A 24449-nucleotide genomic window follows, 5' to 3' on the forward strand; every position below is an offset into this window, starting at 1 on the left:
GATGGAGCTAAATGCAACAAACCAAAAATTAATCTTAGCCTTCATCATCGTGAGTAGTTTCGTTTTCCAGCCTTTTTTGCTATTTTTACTACATATTTTGAATATAGTGGCTCCAGCGAAAATTCAAGTTAATTTGGATCAGGAGACATTTTCCTGGGGTTTCAACTCTACCTGTAACTAGCCCCCCTTCCCACACACCTTTTCCCCCTAAGTCACCCGACCGGAATTTTGAAATAGCCATTTCGTTCAGCCTAGTTGAAAGGTCCAACAACTGTATCTTTGGGAGTAACAAGACCTCTCACAGCCCCTGGATAAAGGGCTGTGAGTTAGGAAATGTGCCCATTGTTTACGTATAGTATTTGTTATTGGGAAGTATACAGACATTTTTCGAGGTAGGGGACATTTTCTAGTTTCCACCGATATAATTTTCCATGGATAGTGAAGTTTTCGGGGGTGAATTTTACAGGGAAAATTTCACACTGGGGAGATTTGACAGAATTCCTATACAAAATTCTTATTTGTCCTACCTTCTCTTTGCCGACTCAGTTTTGGATGTGGAGATGTTCCGGGGGAAATTTCCCGCGGTGTTGGGATTGTCTTGAGCAGTGGTTCCCAAAGTTGACTGGGCCACAACCCATCTAACAAGAATTTTTAATCTTGGGACCCATCTATTTGCTGTTTTACAGAAAAGAGGTAGTAAATATTATACTCTACAACTAGATGAGTCTACCGACGTGCATTAAGATACATTGTTCTGCAAGGAAATAAGTCGTGGAACTGCTGAGGTAATTTTCTACACAATTGATTCCAATATGACAAAAAAAAGGTTTATAGTGGAAGAACTGGGTCGGTATTTGCACTGACGGTGCGCGGGCTATATGTGGGAAAAAAAGCAGTGTGGTTACGAGAGTTCTTAAACCAAGTCCGTACACTTTGTGCATACACTGTAGCCTTCATAGAGATGCGCTGGTTTCCAAAGAATTACCCGATGATTTCAAGGTGGGGAACATTTTCTACTGAGGGCGAGTTTCCACCGAGATAATTTTCCATGGATAGTGAATTTTTAGAGGGTGAATTTTACAGGGAAAATTTCACACTGGGGAGATTTGACAGAATTCCTATACAAAATTCTTATTTGTCCTACCTTCTCTTTGCCGACTCAGTTTTGGATGTGGAGATGTTCTGGGGGAAATTTCCCGCGGTGTTGGGATTGTCTTGAGCAGTGGTTCCCAAAATTGACTGGGCCACGACCCCTCTAACAAAAACTTTCAATCTTGGGACCCATTATATTGCTGTCTTACAGAAAAGAGGTAGTAAATATTATACTCTACAACTAGATGAGTCTACCGACGTGCATTAAGATACATTGTTCTGCAAGGAAATAAGTCGTGGAACTGCTGAGGTAATTTTCTACACAATTGATTCCAATGTAACAAAAACAGGTTTATAGTGGAAGAACTGGGTCGGTATTTGCACTGACGGTGCGCGGGCTATATGTGGGAAAAAGCAGTGTGGTTACGAGAGTTCTTGAACCAAGTCCATACGCTTTGTGCACACTGTAGCCTTCATAGAGATGCACTGGTTTCCAAAGAATTACCCGATGATTTCAAACAGTTATATTAATAAAAAAAAACTTACAAGCCAGCCTATTTGAAAAACTGTGTGAAAAAATGGGTAGCCGCGATACATGTCTTCTTCTGCATAAAGAAGTTAGTTGGTTATCCAGGAGAAACGTACTGACACGATTAGTGGAATTGCATAATGAAGTTACAATTTACTCGGGAGATAAAACTGAATATATTAAACATCTACTGGACGACGAATTCATTCTCAAGCTCACTTATGGCCTCCACTTCACACCTCCTTAGTTCATATTTTAATGCTTTCTCCACTTTCTTTACATTCATCTTGTTTTCATATGATATATCATTAAGATAATTCTTGTACAATCCCCTTCTCCTCTCTATAAAACATAAAGCTTTTTCAGTAATATTACTAGCTGGGTTCCAAACTTTCTTCTCTAAGAAACCATCAGCAACTTCACAAATTGTTTTCCTAAAATTAGTCCATCCATCTTTTACATGTTCAAATTTTAAACTCTCCAGTTAAGTATTCAACTGTTCCTGTGAAAGTTTCACTCAAATTTTCATCCTGGAGTCTACCAACATCGTAACTTCCCGGGAGGTGGTTACCCTTCCGATATTTCAGCCTTAAATTAATCATAGACACTACTAGATGGTAATCTTTACTTTTAACATCAATAACAGCACTCCTATACACTCTAGCATCTCGTATTAATCCTGCCAGAATTTGGTTTACAATATCATAATCAATAAGGTATGCTGTCTTACCGTCATGTGAATACCACGTTAGCTTATGAGCCATTTTATGACCAAACACTGTATTGGTTATAACTAGATTGTTATACCTACAAAATTGCAGCAGTCTGTAGCCATTACTCTTTTCCTTTCCTATACCAAATTTACCTAGGATAGGATACCATCTATCCCTATTTCTACAGACCTGGGCGTTAAAATCCCCTAATAAAACACACTCCCTCCTGTGAAGTAGCAGTGCTTCGCAAAATTTGTTCCTAAAATTATTCTATCCATCTTCAACATTGTAAAATTTTGTCCTCAAATTCTCATAATGGAGTCTACCAACATCATAACTTCCCGGAAGGTAGTTATCCTTCCTAAATTTCAGCTTTAGACTAACCCTAGATACTACTAGACGGCGATCTTTACTTTTAGCATCAATAACAGCACTGCTATATACCCTAGTATCTTGTGTCGATCCTTCCAGTCTTCGGTTTACAACAGCAATCAATAAGGTTAGACGTCTTACTATCATATGAGTACATGATTGCAGTAGTTTAATAACCATTGCTATTTTCCTTTCTTATACCAAATTTACCTAAGCTAGAATACAATATTTCTACCTGGGATTCCGTTTATTTGTTCCAGTATCTATAAGGCATCTGAGTCAGTAGTATCTCCATCAGTCGGTTTAACCTGATCAAGTCTTAGAACCTTCTTTATTTATCATAAGCCCTACTGCCTGTCTATGCACATCATCTTTCCTACCCCAGTAAATAAGTCCTATATCACCTAATTTCATGTCCCCCCCCCCTTGGGACATGAGCTTCTGAAACTCCCAAAAAGTCCAGTTCAAACCGCAAGAATTCGCCATTCAAAAAATGTCAATACGATAGTTGTTTTTTAACGTTGTTCCTAGTTGCAATTTTTTTTATAAGAAATAAGCACATATAATAATTTTAAAACCAACAATATCAGCAAATTTAGAATTTAGTCTAGTCTATATCCAGACATTGGCTGGAGAGGTGCAACAATGGTAACTAGAATTTTATGAAACAAAATATCATCTTAATGTGCACATTTCAGTTCAAATTCTCTTCTGACAGCAATACTAATGTTCAGGGGCGTCGTTTCGGGGGGAGGTGCAGTTGCCCCCCAATAATTTAGAGATAAAAAATTATTATATAACTCATACCCTTGACTCTCTGGATATGGACCACTTTTGCCCCCCCCTCCAAATAAAAATGCTGGAGCTACGCCCCGAATAATCTTACTATTATAGACTTAACTTGCAAACCTTATCTAGACTATAGTAACAACAAATTTACCTCTATTAAAATGTGACAAAACTAAAAACTGGTCGTTCTATTTCCCTCTACAGGAACTGTATAATATTACAAAGAGTAACTTGAGTAGATATACTGTACTAGATTATCTTACTGGATGTCTTGACGTCAGAGATAAAGAAAGCCCCAGTCGTTTCTAGGAGACAGAAATTAAAAAAGGAATTACTCATAATATATTAAGGTGCAATATTGACAGAAAGGTTGGATGCGTCACGCAAACTTACGCATGAATATCGTATAGCCTAAAATAAAAGGGCGCATCTGGCATTTTCGTAATTTTAGATAGGAAAAATTAGGTTCTGAAAATCTGATTGAAGGTATTTTGGGTCTTATCAGGGCAAAGGGTTATTTCATGTTAACCCACAACTGCAACTATTTCTAAGGGTATTAAAGTGAAATTTTCAGGTAATTATGAGTGGGATGTTGAATTAAGTCAAAACACATAGTGTATATGCAGGTTGCCAAAAGGAAGTACCACTGATATCTTAGAAAATTTCAGTTGAAGAGCATCAAGTTGAAATTTCACAGTATGTATAAGGGGATGTTGAATGAACGAAAAGGCATTATAGCGTAGCCTATATATCAATAATATTTCGTATATTCAATAGCCTACTATTTCCAAAGATCATGAATCATAATAAATAAATAGGCCTAAATGAAACCCAAAACAAACAGAAATTACAATAGGGCCGTTTTTTCGCACAAAGATCTTTCGTCTTTCTGCAAAGATTATAGTTTTTTTTTCAACTCATCTTTGTTCAAAGATCTTACAGCTCACTGATGTTCGCAAAAAAGCGTGAAGGACGCCAACTTTCTGCCATTTCGAACAATGAGAGAACTTTGATGATATACTCATAATTGTTCTCAGACCACTGGTCAGAGCAGAACGATGAAAGACGTTTGCATAAAAACGACAAAAGATGTAAGATCTTAGCTCAAAGATTTCACTTTTAAGCGTTTTCTGACAAAAAAATGTACGATCTTAGCACATTGATGAGTGAAAAAACGGCCCTAATAAATAACCAAGTCAAACCTGAAACGTTGAGAAACTACCAAAATACGGAGTAGGGCTAAAGCCACTGTACCTTCTACAGATTAAATAAAAAAAAAACAAGTTTTTTTAACTGAAAGTAATGATCGACATTAAAACTTAGAATTAAAAGAAATTATTTCGTATATGAAAGGGACTGTCCCCTCCTCAACGCCGCGCTCTTTACGCTAAAGTTTTTATTTTTTTAAAAAATAAAGTAGTGAGACAGAGTCAAACTTTAGCGGAAAGAGCATGGCGTTGAGGAGGGGACAGCCCCTTTCCTATACCGAATAATTTCTGTTCGTTTTAAGTTTTAATGTCGCTCCTTACTTTCAGTTAAAAAAAACTTATATTTTTTATTTAATTTCTGAACGTTTTTGAATTAATGCAGCAGTGTATGTAGCCTATAGCACTTCCAAGTTCGAATTTTGTTGCAATGTTTTAAGAATGACCGCTGAATCAGAAAGGGTTTAATTAGAATAAATAGCTCTTACGAAAGTGCTAACAAAAACTTTAGCGTAAAGAGCGAGGTATTGACGAGGAGGCGAACCCCTCATATACGTAAAAATTTCTGCTGGTTTTAATTTTAACGCTGGTCCTTACTTTCAGTTGAGAAAACTTGTTTTTTGAAATTTAATTTTTGCTCGTTTTTTTAAATAATTCTGGGGAATCTGGCATCCCCTTCATAGAAAATTCCCTTCCCCCATCAAAAATCCCCCCCATGTACGATCACCCATGAAAAAAAACAACAAATAAACACACATTTGTCATCTTTCTTCTGGCAAAAAATACAAAATCCCACATTGTGCAGATAGGAGCTTGAAACCTCTACAGTAGGGTTCTCTGATACGCTGAATCTGTTGGTGTGATTTTCATTAAGCTTCTATGACTTTAGAGGCTGTATTTCCCCTTTTTTTGAAAATAAGATAAATTTTCTCAGGAGCTTAACTTTTGATGGGTAAGACTAAACTTAATGAAACTTGTATATTTGAAATCAGAAAAAAAAAATCTGATTCTCTTGATGTAGCTATTCGTATCAAAATTGGTATTCTGTTTTTTAGAGTTTCGGTCACTATTGAGCCGGGTCGCTCCTTACTTACAGTTAGTTACCAGGAACTGTTTGAAAAGAGAGTAATTTGAACTTTACTGAAAACAAAATAAATTTTTTAAAGTTTTTTCTTTTATAGCGTGAATACATCTTTGTTATTATGGTGATTCTTTTTTCTTGATGTTATGAGGAACACATACACATAGCTCATCATAAAATTTGTTTTCAGTAAAGCATAAATTACGTTCTGGTCTTTAAAAGGCACAGGGGAAGTTAGGCCTACTACTCATTGTGGTATCATCTGATCGTTTTAAGATTGACTTGGTTAATTATTGTAAAATCTGTTCATTTTGGGTTTTATTTATTTACTGATAGGGATTTAGGGTCACTTAACATATAACTAAATATACAAAATATTAATGAAATTACTTTAATTCTGCTTGTCTTTGGTTTAATGTACCTCTTTACTTTTCTTTAAAAAGTGTGTAAGGACAAAGAGTGAAGGGCTATACGTGGCTCTTTTGGCCTCGTCGCAAGGATCAGGTATGATTTTATTTTGAAATAGGGACGAAAAGAAAATATAAAATGAATAAGGGCAATAAGAGTGGAAATGAGGCACGCCCCTCTGGGTCGGAGTTCTTGGGAACATTAGCTACCATTAACCAAAGTAGACATTAAATAAATGATAAAAAATTACAGTTTGGATTAAATAGTTACAGAAGCATGTAGGCCATAGGTATTTTAGCGGTCTTGAGAGTAGGAGCAAGGTCCATCAGAATTTAAATGATATATATATATATATATATATATATATATATATATATATATATATATATATATATATATATATATATATATATATATATATATATATATATATATATATATATATATATATATATATATATAATATTACATTCATGGTAGTACACATGGACTTTGGGGGCAATAAAGGTAGCTGTCTCACCCTTCATACTAGGATAAGGTATAATTCTTATCTAAAACAGAGAGGATTAAAGAAGAAGAAAATAATGAGCCTTTTTGAGAGGAGGGGGAGGGGTTTCTTCTTAAATATGTTAGTCTTCTTATTAGCAAGAATTAAATAAAAACGCCTAAAAAGAAAAAAAAAGTATTTCGCCTTGCATGATATAAAAAATGGGGAAGGGGATCTATTGAGGGAGGGAATAAAGGATACAATTTAACCTAAAATAACATCAGAGGACACTAAAATATAAGTACGTTTGCCTCAAAAGACACAGTTTTCTAAGCTTTTGTTCAGCACGTCGGGGTAACTAACACTATTTTTGTTTTTGAATAGACAAAAGAAAAAAAAATTAGAAGTCTTAGGTATAATTTTTATTTGAAAACAAGTGTGAAAAGAAAAAAGAAAATAATCAGCCTTTTTGAGATAGTTTCTTATTATTTCAGACCTCTTAGTAGCACAAACTAAATAAAACTCACCTCGAAATAAAAATAAAAATTTCACACTACATAGAAAAATGGGTTGAAGGGATTAATTGAGGGGCGGAATATAGCATAAAAATTCCCCTTCAAATACCAAAGGACATCGAAATATAAACATTTTTCCCTTGAAAAGTGCGATTTTCCAAGATTTAGCTCAGCGTTTTAGACAAGGTATCATCGAGTTTAGAATAGGTTAAATAGAAAAATAATCTGAGAATTAATAGAGAATTAGTTATAATATATTATTAATTATATTAAGCTATAATTATTATTAAAAATCGAGTTAAAAGAAAAAATCAGCCTTTAGAGTGAGAGAGGGGAATTTCACACTACATAGAACAATGGGCTGAGGGAAGGAAAATAACATACAAATTCGCCTTCAAATATCAAAGAAAGAACATTGAAATATAAGCATTTTTAGGTACTTCCTTGTTAGCTAGAACAAACGCGAAAATTTGCATCACGAACATGATACAAAAAACTGGTCAAGCAACTTCTTTATACCAGACAGTTAGCTTCGGCTCACAGTGAAAATACATTGTAGCTATATTTTATTTAAATATTTAGTTGGTATTTTGGTTAGGTTAAGTTAGAATAGGATTGTTTAGGTTACATATTTAATATATGCTAATGCTTTACCCCCATCCCCCCTAATGTACAAATATATAACCCAAATTTTTTGCTAAACTATTATATTTTTATCATACTTAGATATATTTCATTATGATTAACCTAACTTCAATTCTCGAGTGTGTTCTACCTAACAAGGAAGTACCCATTTTTGCCTTGAAAAAGTGCATTTTTTCAAGCTTTACCTCAGTGTCTTAAGACAATTCATCATCTATTTTTGAATAGAGTCAATAAAAAAAGTGAAAGGTTTAAGAGTCTGGTAATATCTCCGCTCCTACCCACATGAATAATAAATAAATAAAGATAAAAGAAATATGAAAATGCTTGCTAGTACATATAAAATAGGAGGTGACCGCTGTTCGAGCTTTGTATCCTGTAAAATAAAATTCTGTTTTCTGAGCAAGTTCAAACTGTGAATCATAGGTTAAAGGGACAATCTTAAATCACAAGCCTTAAATCTTAAATCCGAGTGGTTAGCGCACTGAACTTGAAATCCTGAGACCAGGAGTTCCAGTCCTGCTCTTGCTGGTTATTTCGTTTGGAACGGGGTCAAAGGTGTGACTCTGTAAGCTCAGCCAGAATTGACCCAGCTCTAAATGAGTACCCTGAGAAATCTGGGAGAAAACACGGGAAACGTCCGATGATTTGCCCCCAACTTCGCATTGCACTCCCGGCCGAAGGCAGTGAACTAGAAGATTGGTACCTACGCAAAGCAGACCTATGGTCCGCATGCGAAAATGTTTTTAAGCTTAAGTAACGCTTAAGAACCAGACATGACATTTTCTCGAAAATGAATCTGTTATATAGCCGATTTGGTCGGACATAACCCATACCTATAGCTGATTTGGTCGGACATAACCCAAACCTATAGTCGATTTGCTCGGAAGTGACAGAGTTGTAGCATTTTCTTATCGGAAGGAACCTTTTAACAGCAATCTAATCGAGTCTTTCTATTAATGTTAAAAAAAAGTCTTTACTTTAGAATTACTTTAAACAAATGATAGACTCAACGAATATTTCAAGCCTTTATATATGTTTTCGACATGAATGTCGTAACACCAACACCCGTACGGCTCTTAACGAACATTCTTCAGCTGGAAGTAACAATTTTTATGATTTATGATAATTACTATACGAAATATTTGCAACAGAACCATAAAATTTTCAGAGAATGAAGGTCATCGATTAATAATCACTTTAAAAGTCCTAAATGAGCCCCCAGGGGGGGGGAGGTGTAGTGAATAATGTGATTTTATATAACCTGGTTTGGGTCCATATTCCCCTACCTGCTCATGATGCAGTCGTGCTAAGCATGACGGAACTGTGCCAAGCTTGCCAGAATTCTATCACGTGCGGCGAAACTGCGCAGGACACGTGACGTTCCGGCATAAGCACCAGTTGCCGTAAAGTGGGCACCCCTCGCTCGCCTTATGGGGTGGTAGGGTTGTGGCTACATTAGTTTCAAATATTTTGTGTTTCAACTAATTCCCAACACTACACTACCCCACTGAAGACACTCGTTGGATATTTCGCTAAATTCAAATTCGCTTGTTAACTTTAAGGAAAGGGCTATGATAACCTTTCAAACAGTTCGTGGTAACGAACTGTAAGTAAGGAGCGACCCGGCTCAATGGTAACCGAAACTAAAAAACGGAATTATGATACCAAATAGATACATCAAAAGAATCAGATTTAATTCTGATTTCAAATATATAAGTTTCATCAAGTTTAGTCTTACCCATCAAAAGTTACGCGCCTGAGAAAATTTGGCTTATTTTCAAAACAAGGGAAAAAGACCCCCTAAAAGTTATAGACCCTTAATGAAAATAACACCATCACATTCAGCGTATCAGAGAACCCTACTGTAGAGGTTTCAAGCTGCTAAAGAAAGAAAAACGAGCAAAAATGGGTTTTTTATAGGCCAAATGAAAATACTGAAAAAACAAAGCGAATATTTCGAGAGGACAAACGCCTCTCTTCTTCAGCGCGAAACGAAACAATGTATCCAAGGAAAGTGCCGAAGAGAAAAACAAACAAAAAAAAAACAAACAAACGCGGAAAGTCAATGTGAAAAGAACCCACAAAACCAAAGAAAAAACCAAAAACATAAAAAGATGAATAAAGTTCAATAAAAGCCAAAAATTAAAACCAAATACCTAACAACCATAAAAGCGAGTTATTCGCCAATATCCGCGATTTGCACAAAATCCAAAAAAAAATATGAACTGCCATCGACGGATACTAGCGAACAACTTAAAAATAAAAGTAAACAATAAATTCACTAAAAAAAACAAAAAAAAACGAACCAGCAATTAAATAAGTTGGAGAACTATGTCATTTGATTTCGGATTTTAATTAATGCATTTCTTGCAGACACCCTTTGATACCTAAGGGGTTGTTCACGTGTTTGGTTATATGACTGGGAAAGTGGTTCAAGGTTTATTTCAGGGATTACTAAAGCATCGCCTTCTATTTTGAGAAAACCGAAATATGACTTGTTTATTCTTAAATCACCGGAATCTCTGTTTAAAGCTAGACCAAAATGCTAGTCTTTATAAATTTCAACGGCTTCTCTGTAGTGCTGGACAGGACCTCTGTCATGCAAAATAAGGCTAGCTTGATTAAATAAAATAGTATGCTGTGGTTTTTCAAAAATGTGCCGTGCAACGGTAGTCAAAATTTTCTGTTTTTTTCCACTTTTTAAATGTATTATTAATTCAACTAGAGTGCTGAGTTAATCTATACGTAAGTCGCTGATCAGTTCTTCCGATATACCAAATACCACACGAACAAGGAATTCTGTAGACACCAGAGTTTTCACCTCTTAGGATAGGGTCTTTACCTTGATAAATTTGGGACCTGATAGTTTTTCTGGGTCTATAATAAGTGTAAATGTTATTTTTCCTTAGATTTTTTGAAATGTGGTCTGAAACCCCTTTAACGTATGGGAGACCAAGATAAACTGAATAAACACGGATGCGTGTTTAATTGTTTTTGTTTTTTTGTTGAATACTAAACTTGAGAGTTTAAAATTTGCTAATGTGGAAGATGGTTGGAATAATTTTAGAAAAATAATTTGTGAAGTTGCTGAAGGTGTATTAGGGAAGAAAGCTAGAACTGCAGCTAAGAATATTAGTGAAAAAGCTTTATGTTTAATAGAAAGGAGAAAGGACTTCTACAAGAATTATCTGAGTGATAGATCGCATGAAAACAAAAGAAATGTAAAGAAAGTAGAGAAAGCATTGAAACATGAACTAAGGAGGTGTGAAGTGGAGGCCATGGATAAAATTGCCGAGGATTTAGAAGATGCAGCTAGACGGCATAATAGTAAAATATTGTACTGGCACGTTAACAAATTGAGAGGTAGTAGTCAATCAGGGTTGCCACTCAGCCGGTTTTTTCTGTGCCACTATGGGTGGCAAAATAGTGTTAATTTTGTATAAAAAGTGTCATTTTCCTAAAATTTGCCACTCACGACGCTTTGCGTCACTCGCACTCATGTCAACAAGCTTGTTGAATTGAAAATATTGGCCGTTCAGCTTGGGATCACCCCCACGTGGTTTCCCGCATCTTAAAATTCTCCAACCTCCACCAGGAAATGTCGGATCTAATGCCATCCATCAACTATAAAAAAGAAATTATGATTTTAACTAGTCGGTGCTGATTACCAGCTTTGCGTAGCACTTCCACTCTTGTCAAATTTCCAGCCCCCCTCCTAAATACCTGTTAAAACACAAATGGTGCTTACTATATAAAATGGGAACTTGTCCAACAGAGTACTTTCTTCTCTTTTTTTTCTGAGCAGTCTTTGTTCATAGCGTGAAAAAGGAACGGAAAAAGAAAAGAGTTTTTTCAGTTTTTTTCTTTCAAGAAAACGGAAAAAAGGGACCGGAATACTCGTCTACATTGAGAGTTTATTATCCAGTTTTTCCATAAAATGGACTATCTGGATCATTGAAGTGCATTCAGGTGCTTGAAACTTTTCTTTTCTCCGAAAATGCTGAAGAGAATGCCACGAACATAGATCGTAGCTTTTGATTACCCTATAATAAACACAACTAATAGTGGTTCAGACGCTAACTCTTTAAAATAATTTATTTGGAAAAACTAGTGGAAAACCAATAAGACAGCTATATCATTTAATCTGTTTATCACAACCTGAATAGAATAAGTTTTACGATAACTCTCGCCCCTCCTAGTAAATTTTTCTTTACGATGTCTCAAGGGACTAGGGCATAGGAAACGTCAACGAGCATTTTAAGTATCAATATGAAAGCACCTTTATAATAAAGAACGAGCATTTAGAGTATCAGTGTGAAAGTACATTTGCAATCAAAAATTAATGGAAATGAAATAACTAAAATGAGAAAATGTGTACAAATTCAATTTATGTAATAATGTAACATAAATTTAAGTAAGAAAAAGAAGTTAAATTATAATGTGATTTTGCTAATGATTGCATAGGATTTAAGATAATGGAAATTTTGGTATCAATTTTGTTTTTAGTATGATGGTTATGCATGAATATTCATTTGTATATTGCCAAAAGTTCAAAGAAAAAATATGAAAAATATGAACGGAAATGTTAGAGCGCATTTTTGCGTCACTGGCCCAGTCACTGAAGACGTCACCAAATATTCTTGTGGGACACCAGTGAGCTCAGTGGATGTTTTTGCGTTGCTGAGTCGTTGTGTGATGTCACCAGTGAGCTTCTCAGTCACTGGGCTTCAAGAGCTCCAGTCACGGAAATCGATGAAAAGACACGTAAAGTTAAGCCGTCATTGGCCCAGTGACTGGTTAACATAGTAACAGCTATTAACATAGTAGCGCAAAAATACACTCTTAGCTTTTCTTGCTCTTTTTTTCTTTGAATTGTAGTTAAACCTCAACTAGTAAAACATAAAAATTAGATTCGGACCTAATCAAGAATTGCAAACTGCTTGACTGACTTATTGTCTATGAGCCTACAAATTATTGCAACAACACACAATAGTTGAACTAAACAACTGAAAACAATTGAAGGCTTCTCCACCACATTGCAGTTAAATGCCTATCTCTTTCCTCTTCATTGCCAAGTATTTCGCACAGAAGATCACTGGGTGATCTTCGCTTATCAGTGATAAGAATAAGAATATTAAAATTTCTCACACACAGATAGAGACAAACACGTTGACGTGTTTCACCGCAGAGAAAGATTCTTACATCCAATAATTGCTGCTCGCGGAATTAAGACGAGAATCTTAAGTGACAGAAAAAGGATATCGATGCATATCTACATTGACAGTTTTCCATCCGGTTTTTTGTCTGAAAAAATTCTTTTTTTGTAAAATACTGCTACTTAACAAAAAAATTGCCACTTTTGCTAAAAAGTGTCCTAATAGTGTCAGGTGTCCCGAAAAATGCCACTTTTAAAAAAAAGTGTCAAAAGTGATACTAAAGTGTCACTGGTGGCAACCCTGTAGTCAATCCGGACTTGTCCCAGTTAAAGATAGGAATGGGGTGGCAATTAGCGATAAGGAAAAAGCTAAAGCGAGATGGGCCGAACATTTTGAGAACTTGCTTAACCGAGACAGAGTTACAGGAAAAAATATAGAGGAAAATGAAAAAGTTTGTGATATCTTGGATGTCAATGATGATTTTTTTTGTGAGGAGCAATTAAAAACATTACTAAAATTATTAAAGAATAAAAATGTTCAAGGTTCTGATAGGGTGGTAAATGAGTTTCTTAAATATGTTGGCTCTGAGGTTAGAAATAAGTTACTGAAGATTATGAATATGATTTTTGAAAAAGGGGAAGCACCTAACGATTTTAGGAAAACCTTAATTAAACCTCTTTATAAGAAAGGTGATAAAAGGAGTGTGGTAATTATCGAGGCATTAGTCTGGTCTCTGTAGGTAGCAAATTGCTTAGTAATATGATACTTTTTAGACTGAGAGATGCCGTAGACAAAGTTTTAAGAGAAGAACAGTGCGGTTTTAGAAAAGGCAGAGGATGTGTTGACCAAATTTTCACTCTTAGGTTAATAATTGAGAAGTGCCTAAGTTTTCAAACACCTTTGGTCCTCAGTTTTATAGATTATGAGCAAGCGTTCGATTCTGTTGATAGAGGCGCTTTAGTAAAGGTTTTATCCTTGTATGGTATACCAGACAAATACATTAAAGTGATTAGTGCTATGTACGAGAATAACACTGCTGCGGTTAAGGTAGGAAATGAGGTTAGCAGCTGGTTTTGTATTAAAGCAGGAGTTAAGCAGGGCTGTGTTCTATCCCCCTTTATATGGATTATTTTGATGGAATTTGTATTAAGGAACACAGGAAAGGCAATGGGAGACCACGGAATCAAATGGGGAGGAAAAATTCTCCTGGACTTAGATTATGCTGATGATTTAAGCATCCTAGATTGAAGTGTGAGCACAATGTATTGGGTTTTAGAGGCTTTGTAAACACAAGGTGCTTGAATTGGTCCGGAAAATAACGTTAAGAAGAATAAGTTATAAAGGCTAGGAATAAAAGAAAGTGAAAAGGTGATTCTGGGCGATGTCAAGAGAGAAAAGGTGGGCTTCAGCTCTTACTTTAATATCAGTATTGGTAAAGACGGTAGGAGAAAAGAAGATGTTAAAAGTAGAATAGCCACGGCTCAGGGTGTTTTTTCACAGTTAAAAAAAGTCTGGAAGAATAGGAAGATAAGTCTGCAAACTAAGATTAGAATCTTAGAAACAGTGATGACAGTGGTCAAATATGGCTCTGAAGCATGGACGCTCCGAAAAGCGGATGAAGATTTGCTAGATGTTTTCCAGAGAAATTGCTTAAGGATTGTTCTGGGTACCCGGCTGACTGACCGTATTTCAAACAATAGGCTATACGAAAAATGTGGTTCAATACCGCTTTCTAGGTCTATAATGAAAGAAAGGTTGAGGTGGTTAGGGCATGTTGTGTGGATGAAGGATGACAGATTGCCGAAGATTGTTCTTTTCGGCCAACCATCTGGGGCTAAACGGAAGGCAGGTCGCCTTCGTCTGGGGTGGGAGGACGTCATAAAGAAAGATTTAAAGGGAATGGGAACTTCGTGGGCGGGTATAAAAAGGGAGGTTTTGAATCGATTGAGGTGGAGGAGAAGCGTGCGTAGCTGTGTTGGCCTCAGGTGGGTTGGTGCTGCGGTGAGTTGTTAGTAGTTTTCCCAGGGGTAATCGTATTGACCCATTGGTCCTGGAATATCGTAGGAGGGCTCACTGGAACGGAAATTAAAAGTTCTGGTGCCCTTTTTAAGTGACAAAAAAAATGGAGGACAACTAGGCCCCCTCCCACGCTCATTTTTTAAGTCACCTGATCAAAATTTTGAGATAGCCATTTTGTTTAGTATGGTCGAAAATGTGATAACTATGTCTTTTAGGATGACTTAATCCCCCGAAGCCCCCGGGGGGAGGGCTGGAAGTTATGAACTTTACCCAATGTTAGCATATAGCATTGGTTATTGGGAAGCATACAGACGTTTTCAGGGGAAATTTTTTCTGGTAGTGAGGGGTGGGGTGGGTCGGGGGTTATGTGAGAGGACCTTTCCATGAAGGAAGTTTTCATGGGGGAAGGGACAAAAGCCAAACATTTTTTAAGCCAAACATTTTTTAGTACTTTCATAAGAGCTATTTATTCTAATTAACGGACTTTGTGATTAAGGGGTCATTTTTAAAGAATTGGAACAAAATTCGAAGTTTAGCTTAAAGAGCAAGGTATTTACTAGGGGGGCAAACCCTTTAATATACGTATTAAAAATATATGAATATAGAAGTTCGATACGTAAGTTAATTCGTAAGTTACGTATATTTATTACCAATAAAAACGTTCGTAAATAAAATTAAACAAGTTTCGAGAAAGCCATTTAACCAAATAAAAATAAAATTAATATGCATATTTTGTTTTAATTATTCATGTAAGGTGAGCCAAGATCAAAACCTGCGTTAATTCAAAAACGTTCAAAAATTCAATAAAAAAACAAGTTTTTTAAACTGAAAGTAAGGAGCGACATTAAAACTTAAAACGAACAGAAATGATTCCGTATATGAAAGGGGCTGTCCCCCCTCAGCGCCTCGCTCTTTACGCTAAAGTTTGACTTTCTCACAACTCTAATTTTTTTTAAACAATAAAAAACTTAAGCGTAAAGAGCGAGGCGCTGAGGACAGCCCCTTTCATATACGGAATAACTTCTGTTCGTTTTAAGTTTTAATGTCGCTCCTTACTTTCAGTTAAAAAACGTGTTTTTTTTTTTATTTAATTCAAGTCAAAGCAAGCTCACTCCAATCATATTTTTGACAAGTTTTTGTCCGCCAAGGTCTCAAAATTTGTACCCCATTAGAAACAATTTGTCCAAAATGACACTTGAGCCAAAAGTTTCTTTGAAGGAGGGGGGAGTAAAAAATACGAGTAACTAAGTTTTTTTAGATAATTTAATCTTAGTGTTGAGGTTCCACGAACCAAATTTAGGGATGTTCCCTGCTATTCCTATCCTGTTCAGATTTGTAAGTTAGTAAGGGTTCAGATTCTAGATGGCAAGAAAACTTACGTTTCTAAATCCATCCGATTTACCTGCTGTTCTCACAACATAAAAAAACATACATAATCAAATTTAAATTTTAGTTTAAAGATAAGCCAAAACAACTTACATAATACCTTAACTTAAAATACAAATAAAACCATAAAAAGCTACGTATCCGTTTTCAGAAGCTAACCTCCGTACCGAAAGATTAGAAAATAGGTTAAAAGGAAATCCGCAATAAACGTTGACTGGACTTGGATGAAATCATGAGAAAAACTGATAATGAAACTGATGAAATAAGTTACTTCAAATAATGGCACCATTACCTATGGTGGGAAATAGGTGGAAAGCTTAATTAACGATACAAAAATATAGAAAAAAAAAACAAAATGAAAAATTGTACTAGAAGCAAAGCTAAAAACTAAAATAAACTGGAACTAGACTAAAAACAGATAAAAATTGAAAATTAAAACATTCAATATAAAACAAACACATTCTATTTGAATATAACCTGAAAATAGTCTACCTCCAGACATGGCACTCAAAGATTGGGCTCGCAGGACCTAGACTGCGCATACACCCCTGGTTCCAAACATTTAATATCATAGGCAGCGCAATCGCGCTGTCTAAGTAAAGAACGGTATTGGTAAGGTATATTATTTTTTTCTTTAGACAAGGACACTTAGTACCAAAGGAACTGTGGTAGAAACTTTAGAAGTGACTCATATGATAGGAAATTCGAGTGGATTGTGCTCTTTTGACTAGTAAAAAGTTATTGGAAGGCAACTAACACCCCTTCCACGCTCACCATTTCCCCAAACACATCCAATCAAAATTTTGAGATAGCCATTTTGTTTAATAATATACATATACTGATATTTAGAAATCAAAATATTAATATTTTTGGTTTAATGGAAAAATATTAATGCTCATTTTTGGTTTAATGGAGTTCTTTAATTTTTTTTTCTGAAAAGCTTATTTTGTGGAAAAAGTTTTTCTTTAGTTAATCTGGGTAGGGCCAGGGTTGCCACATGTAACACTATATTACTAATTGTAGCACTACTTTTGGCCTATGTAGCATTCAAGGTCGTATCTTGTGGGGGGGGGGGGGTAGGAAGTTTGGTGACAAACTAAATGTCATGTACGCGTTTTTATCATTGACGTAGCCTACTTCTAGTTCTTGTATGAAAACTCTCGGGTAAAGACACGTATATCCGCGAATACACGTTTGCCATTGGAACAAGATATAGAGATTCAAGCATTTATTCAAAAATAAGAGGAAGGTCATCTCTAGAAAACAAAAAAAATGAATAATTAGAAGTCAGTAGCCCACACTCGTTAGTAAGTCAACGGAATAGGTACCAGATAACATTTCTTTCCAAAAAAATTCTGCGATTCTTTGGCATGAAAGGCACAAATTTGCTAGAATTGCATCCTTTTTCTCAGACTTCACCCCTCTCACTCGGTTCACCTTTTCAGCAAGAGGATGCCATTCAGACGATTAACGTCACCAGCATATGCAAGTAGGTCAAAAAGGTATCTTCCCAATATAGGCAGAAAAGAGTGGGTGAGAGGAGGCATCCTTGGAGAACACCTGTAGAGGTAGAAAAATCATCACTAAGTCCATCACTAGTCTGCACCATGCTTCTCGCCTTCTCGTACATAATCATTGTAATATCGATAATATCAAAGGGAATTTTATAGTAAGCCAAGATATGTAGAGACCATCTCGCGAGATCCGGTCAAAAGTCTGGCTTAAAGTTGATGAACAGTGGGTATAAGTCTTTACCAAATTCCAAATATTGATCAATGATTTATTTGTTGACAAATATTTGGTCTACAGTGGAACTATTCTGACGGAATCCAGCTAGATACCCTGGCATCAAATGTCTTGTAATGCTGCTTATGCAAACTAGGAGTATTTTTGTGAGGATTTTAGCAGGTTGGCACGTCAGTGATATGGGTCTGTAGTTGTCACAATTGCTTTTGGATCCTTTCGTGTGCAAGGGGACTATGACAGATACTGACCAGAACTCGGAGCAATATTTTGTTTCTCACACAGCTGTTACTATTCGATGGTACATGTCGATGTGATTCTGTTCTGAGCATTTCAGCTTATATACTGTCTATTCTGGGTGCTTTATTATATTTGATGGATTTCAGTGGTTTCTACCTCTGACCTTAAGAGTGGTGGGGGTGGTTTCCCAGCTAGAAACTTCTGAAGAACTTCAGGATTTGGATTTACTGTGAGATTTAGCTTATCCTGGAATAACTTTCCAACGATCTCAGGATTTTGTGCCCATTTTTATCCAAGAGATCCACGCATTTCGTATCTTTATGATTTGCTAGCTTTTTAGTACGTTCAAACATGAGGTGTGAGTTACCCCTTCGAAAGTCGTCTTTGCACTACTGACACTTTTTGGGTATCATGTCTTTATGTACCCGGCAAGTTTTCTTCTCGATTTGGCGTTTGAGTTGCCAGAACCAATCCTTGTTTTCATGATTTTGAGTGTGTCTCTCGTTGCTCATGTCAATGATCTCTTGAGTGATCCCTATTTCTTGTCTCCAGGAGATTTACGGCCAAGAACTAGCTCGGCTGTCTTACATATATCCCTGCAACTTTACAACGCAAGCTTATCAACGTCGGCTGGGCTAAATAGGTCAGGTGTTTCTTGTATGGTCTTCGATAGTCTTTCGTTTAGCTGCTCTCTATACCCTTATTTCGTCTTCTGGTCATTCAGGGCTTCCACACGGAATCTTGGGACTTTTTGCTTCGATTTGACAACAAGTTTTAATCTTAGACGAACTGATGACATGTGATGATGACTCCGATCACAATCAAAATCTCCACCAGATGTAGTCACTGTGTCTGTGAACAATATTTCCACTGTTGTGAACAAAGATTTCCATGATGGCAGACCTTCCATTAGGAGACCACCAAGTTATTTTCCTCTTTTGCTTGTGATTCAATGAGTCGCTCTCCTCTGCTGTAAATCTGTCCAATTCCAAATTTGCCTATGATACTTTCGTTTCCACTGGTGTCATTTTCCTAAGATGGCATTGAAGTCTCCACGTACTATCATGAAGTCTTCCTTTGGAATGGTGTCAACAAGGTTCTGAAGCTGACAGTAAACATTTTTAGACTCCTCATCCGACCTTGACGAATCAGGAACATAAACCTGCAGTAGAGAGAGGTTGCTCAACCTACTTTTGAGTCAGATCATCATCAATATTTCTGAGACAGACCAAGACAGGAATACTGGCGAATTCACCCAGCATAAAATTTCCACAAAAAGTTAACACTCCATGGAAATTTTTCACCTTTTAAAGTCCCCTCCCAAGAAAAATGTCTGAATACTTCCCAATAACAAATACTATACGTAAAACAAGGGGCAAATTGTATAGCTTATAGCCATTTCCCAATAGGCTCTGGGCGTCCATGTTATCCCCAAAGGCAAAATCATGCAAATTTCCTCAGGCTTGTTGTTTTTGAAGGGCAACACTAAACTTGATGAGTCTTATATATTTGGAATCAGCATAAAAAGCTAATTACTTTTATGTATCTATTGATATCAAAATCCGTTTTTTTTGGGGGGGGGGGTTGGTTACTATTGAGCCGAGCACCTTCTTACTTACAGTTTTTTGCCGCGAACTGTTCCGATAAGTGGAGCCATGCATTTTAAGAAAACCGTACAGTTTAGCGTATCGATTCGTACCAGAAAAAATGTCTGGCAATGTGCAACTTTTGGGTTTGTTATTTTTTCAGCAGTCCTACGGTTTTAATGTTTCACTGGAAGACGACAATTTTACTATTATTCAATAGCTGAAATATAGCTTTTTCAGCTACCAGATTACATTCATACAAATTGCTTTAGCATACTTTCTAGATTCAAAAATACATTGAAAACAAACCAGACACATATGAAAACTAGGGAATTTTCAAGTTTTGAGACAAAACTTGTATCATCCTAAAAAATGCAAAAATCTAGGCGATATATAAATTCTAGATAGGTAAAAAGAAGGATATGAAAATCTTGAATCTAATCAAACAAGTATCTTGTCATTTTGGTACAAGCTGTGGTCACAAAATCGGACAGTTGACAGGGAACATAAGCCTAAGGTCAGAAGATATAAACTACAGCTAAATATTTACAAGACAAAGTGTTAGCTCTACCCAACCGAAAGTTTGTTGGCGACATTTTGAATATTAACACAAGGAAGAAATTAAAGATCAGTAGCACCATTGACAGTGTACCAAACTAAAAAAAAAATCAAAACAATCTGAATGTTAATATACCAGAATTTTTATTTTAACTGAAGGTTTAAGCTTCTTTAGACCCAACATTGAATTTTGTGAACGGGAACATATCATTTTGTACAAAATTTATAGCAAACTTTTACAAAGCAGACTTGTAATAAATTATAAAACAGCATGTATTTGATTTATCTTCTGAGCAGAGACTAGTTTGTCGTTTTATTTTAAATGTACACAAGTTTCCCTATTGTGTCCTTTTTATAAACGTGGGTCTTTTATATATTCTACCCCATACAACACAAATATAAAACAAGGTAAAAAATCACCAAGCATTTCTGTTTTGGTTCTTACAATTAACTCTATGACTATGCTGGATAATGCAATATGGCGTTTAACATTTTTTTATTTTTAGTCTGTCCCACTTTTCTCAATAAATTAGCACAAAAAATATGTTAAAAGAAGCTATCTTAATTAATAGACAGATTAACAACAAGTCTCAATAGATGATTCAACATTCTAGACATACTTTCCCTCCTTGACATTGACACAAATTTAAGAAATCTCTCAACTCTACTTAGAAACCATTAATACATTAAGAAGTTTCTCTACAGACTATTCTTAGCAACAAATTTCCCATGTAAACAAACATTTTATCGCACTTATGATAAGGTGCAACAGTGCTCTCTTAATGACCTGTCAAACTTTATAAGTATACAAAATATCAAGTAACAAATGAGTAGAAAGAAGAAGTTCAAAATATACATTCTTTGCCTTTAGACAAAGATTTTAGTATCTAAATTTCTCATTGGAAATGTTTTAAAATAAAAGTTCAAAATAGGATAAAATCCTTTTTAATAGACAGTATAATAAACTTCACAAAAAATACCAGATATTTCGGCCACATATACAGTGAACGTCATCAGTAGTAAAACTAAACTAAAACAATTTAAAACAAAAGTTTATATACTAAATAAAATAAAACTACATATTGTTCATATCTCTAATTCTTTTAAAAGCAAAGGCAGAAGCTAGCCTCTTTGACCTTCTTGGATTTGGTTCATTAGCGTTCAATGATATATCACTTGGACAGAGGTCAACCACATTTGGTGAATTGAACTTTACTCTGTCAGATTTTAATAAATTACCATAGATAGAGTTCAGCCCATATTCAACTGTATCCCAATACAAAGCAATATTCTTGAATAAGATTTTCTTTATTTTAAGCGTTTCATGAAAATTTTGCTTTAAACCCTGATCCCTAGAAATCAAAGAGACATTCTCAAACAAAATAAAATGGTCTGGAAAATTAAAAATATGTTCTGAAAGGGCTGAAGTAAAATCTTCAGACTTAGAATCTTGCTTTAAAGCCAAAGAAATAGAATCTTTATGTTGTAATAATCTCATTTCCAAACTCTGGTTAGTATGTCCCACATATGAGCTTCCGCAAGTGTATGCAAGTACATACACTGTCTATTAAAAAGGATTTTATCCCTATTTTGAACTTATATTTTATTGTCATGGAAAGGCAGTGTGGTCTCCAAAATTATCTGGAAATATTTTGGGTATAATCCTGCAAACAAAAACTGGATCAGAAATTAGGAAACTTTTTTTTAGTGGCATTACAACACCGGCATCAGAAATATTATTTAAAATTTTCTTCAATGGAAGGAAATTTTCTTAGAGAAGGCCAAAACCAAAGAAGACACATCTTTGTCCCATTCTTAGTAGATTTGTCTATCTTGAGCATGAGCTTTTGGAACCCAGGGGCATGGCCACCTGGTCCTCTGTCAAGTAAACCACCTGATTATTATCATTTCTATCACCAAACTACTAACGCCTTACTTCTTGGGGGAGGGCTGGTTTTTATTGTACCAGCAGAAGAAAATGCTGGAATTTTTAGTACAGACATTAAGCTTGCCAGCATACAACTTTCAAGCCTGAGGGACAAGAAGTTTTGCAAATGCCATTGAAGTCTTCTTATTATATTTCTTTTTAAACAACACATGATTCAATTTGCTCCGTGATTGATGATTTAAAACATGAAACCTTGTTTGTTGTTATTTCTTACAAATAACTCTGAAAGATAACAAAAAGAAGTAGCACTTATTTAGTCTATTACCAAGCAAGTAAAACCTTAGTATTAAGGTAACCAAAACAGACACATTTATTCAACATGGATTACAAAAAAAAATCTTCAGTACAATTAGGCAAGTTTCAAGACTTTTATAAAAGGAAAAATAGAGCAGAAGATGCTACTTCTGCCCTATTTTGGATCACACCTTCTCAAAATAGCATTACAACCCCAGTGAAAAGTGGAGGTTCTCTATTTTTCTAAATAAACCTTATCTTATATTTTCTAATGCTAGTCATTGAGATAAACGTATTTGTTTTGTTTTTTGTATGCAAAAATAAGTAAAATTTTCATTTTTTTGATTGCTGAATTGTTTTTCAGCACAAATGAATGCCAAGGAGTGTCTCAAGTATTACAGGCCTACCTTTGCTATATCCTGGCTCAAAGGTTTTGAAATATTCATAGCCTAACCTATAAATACAGGTAAATAAAGGCTACAGTGGTGAGCACTTCTGAAAGAAAGATGCTAAACAAATAATAATAGTAGCCTACCATCCAATTTACTATTTAATGTACTTTCCAAATGTAATGGTTGTTTTTCTGACATTGCAACACCCACCTAATGGTCCCACATAGACTATAGCCGTAGAAATATACAAAAAAACTAAAGAAAATACTAAAACACCAAAATTCTTACTTTATAATATGCAGAATACATTAATCATATTATCATGTTTCCTTCCAATGTTATCCACTTTTTTAAGTCATTTCAAAGTTATCATTATACCATTCCCACTCTCCAGAAGGGAACTATAGGATTTCAATAGCTACTTTATAACATTATAAAATACTTACTAATATCATTCATTAAGGTGTATCAATAAACTATACCACTCCTATTGGTCAAATATATACCCAAAATTATATATAATCAATGAATTTTCTATATGCCTACTCTTTTCTTCCTGTCAAATTAATTTGAAGAAAAGAGTTGAAGAAAGGAGATTAGTTGGGTATATATAAGTTAGTGTATATATTTAACCATTAAGGGGGGGGTAAAATTTATTTACATACCTTAAGGAATGATATAAGTAAGTATTTTAGAATACTTACTGATTTCCTATTTCAATTGTAATAAGATTGTATAGAAGATATATCTACTTGTCTTAACTTTGGCAACTCTACCTAGAAGCAACATTGCAGTATCCCTGCCAGTTGATAATGATGGAATTTCTTTTTTGACTTTGATTTTTTTCTGATACTCCACTATCCTTGTCAAGAAATTATCAGGGAGAGTTCCTAACCAACCACTTCTGTAACAGGTAAAATTTGTAAAATTGTTACCTTTTTCAAGAACATATGCATTGAGCTACCTTTGTAAGTTTGTAGAATTACCCTGTTTTCACAGTTTTGATATATCTCCCCACACTTTACCTAAGGGATAGATGGGAAGCTAATTTATTCAAAATTCTTTGAGATCAGTTGAAAAGAAACAAAACAATTGCAACCTGTAGCTTATCATTTTTCTAAGCCCATATTATTTTGGAAACATATCCTATTCTATGAAATCAAGGAGGGGCGCACTGCCCCCCCCCCCCAACTTTTTTGGCATTTGGTAAAATTTTCGCCAACAGCAAAATTTCAGCAGAAATTTTGCAAAATCAGACAAAATTTAGCAAAATCCATGATTTCTGCAGAAAATTTGGAATAAATCAGGTAGCAATTTGGTAAAATTTACAAAGATCGCCCCCCAATAAAAT

At 35.3% G+C, this 24449-nt stretch overlaps 1 protein-coding gene across 2 annotated transcripts in view; it reads right to left on the reverse strand.

Annotated features, from left to right (window-relative positions):
- Positions 1–24449, reverse strand: part of LOC148939964 (stomatin-like) — a 68262-nt gene that overhangs the window by 40696 nt on the left and 3117 nt on the right. The window contains exon 1 of one of the 2 annotated variants that reach the window (XM_089106398.1): positions 3647–3700. The exons of the other annotated variant lie outside the window; for it this stretch is intronic. The gene's annotated coding sequence lies outside the window, so the exon portion shown is untranslated. Of the gene's footprint in view, positions 1–3646; positions 3701–24449 lie in introns of those variants that run through there. 2 annotated transcript variants of the gene reach the window in all.

The sequence above is a fragment of the Artemia sp. Qi Xiang Cuo genome, chromosome 20 (genome assembly GCF_049724085.1).
Source record: "Artemia sp. Qi Xiang Cuo chromosome 20, ASM4972408v1, whole genome shotgun sequence".
Lineage (NCBI taxonomy): Eukaryota > Metazoa > Arthropoda > Branchiopoda > Anostraca > Artemiidae > Artemia > Artemia sp. Qi Xiang Cuo.